Consider the following 1,317-nt stretch of genomic DNA (forward strand, 5'->3'; position numbering starts at 1 on the left):
TCTCAAGCTGCAGGAATCATTAGGTCACTGGTTCCATCCCGTTCTCAAGGAAGTTTTCATCTTCTCCACAATCCAGAAGGATTTTACTCCCGTCACGAAGGGGTTAATATTTCCCATTTTGCTGGTTGCCCTCTAGACATTTGGTTTTGCTGTGCTCCGGGGTGAGGTGATGTCCGGGCGCGCCCAGCGGCTGTACTTCTCCCCGCATCCACGGACCCTCGGTTTAAAGACGCCAGTTTACCAGGTGAGTGTACTACCCCAGGGTAGCTTACACATGACAGACGCCACACGTAGGAACACGCCCGCTTGTCCATGTCATCTGATAGCGGAGAATTCATGAAAATAGTATAGTGGAATGTTAAGGGCGTTGGTGGTATAGTGGTGAGCATAGCTGCCTTCCAAGCAGTTGACCCGGGTTCGATTCCCGGCCAACGCAGGGTAATCTTTATGGTTCATGTTCAAATCCTGTCGAGTTCCATCTGCTCTTCCTGGGATCTCCCACTAGTGCTCGGCTTGTTTTTCCTTTGAAAGTCTGCTGCTACCAGATCAGCTGCAGTGGAGTCATCTTCTTCCTCCTCCTTCTTCATTCATGTTGTACATCTCAGCTCTCCCCAGCTTTCTTGCAGCCTATTTTTACACTCTTAGGTCACTCTCTTGACCTTCCCTCAACCTCTAGATGGGGATTTCTCCTTGGAGCGGGCATGAGCTGAGCTGGATTGCTGAGCTGGATTGCTGAGCTGGATTGCTGAGCTGGATTGCTGCAGCCGCCACATCATGTGCTCCTCGTTAGTATAGTGGTGAGTATCCCCGCCTGTCACGCGGGAGACCGGGGTTCAATTCCCCGACGGGGAGTCAGGTTTTTGTGGTGGTCATAGTGGTCTTCATTCATGTTGTACATCTCAGCTCTCCCCAGCTATCTTGCAGCCTATTTTTACACTCAGGCACAGGACCCGGACAAGGTGTTTCTCTTCCATAGGCTCTGAGACACGGGGCGATACCCCACATGAAGAACTTGGTAACAGGGATGAAGGTATGACTGTGGACACATTTCTTGCTACTCTTTCATGTAAAGAACAACCCACAATGTTCTTCTCGCCTGATCCTTGGTCCTGTGTCCAGTGACCGCTCGCCTCTCCCTCTACTCTGGCTGTAGTATGTCCCTCGGCATCTTCCCGTCAAATAGACCCGCGCTAGACGTGATGGCATCCCAGGTCCTTAAACTGCCAGAGCCCGGGGGGAGAAGAGGCCGCGGGTTACCGGTCTAGCAACAAGGCAGGATCGAGGATCAGGTGAGCGTTTCTGACCGGTGGCTGAGTT

General features: G+C 52.1%; 2 non-coding genes across 2 annotated transcripts; both read left to right on the forward strand.

The window, feature by feature from the left end:
• The first annotated feature begins 364 nt into the window (after positions 1-364).
• TRNAG-UCC lies at positions 365-436 on the forward strand. Its single transcript has one exon. It is a non-coding gene; the product is annotated as a tRNA-Gly (tRNA).
• A 344-nt stretch (positions 437-780) lies between these two features.
• On the forward strand, positions 781-852 carry TRNAD-GUC. Its single transcript has one exon. It is a non-coding gene; the product is annotated as a tRNA-Asp (tRNA).
• The last annotated feature ends 465 nt before the right edge of the window (positions 853-1,317 follow it).

Source organism: Nanorana parkeri, unplaced genomic scaffold (assembly GCF_000935625.1).
Source record: "Nanorana parkeri isolate BGI_ZX_2015 unplaced genomic scaffold, ASM93562v1 scaffold4718, whole genome shotgun sequence".
Lineage (NCBI taxonomy): Eukaryota > Metazoa > Chordata > Amphibia > Anura > Dicroglossidae > Nanorana > Nanorana parkeri.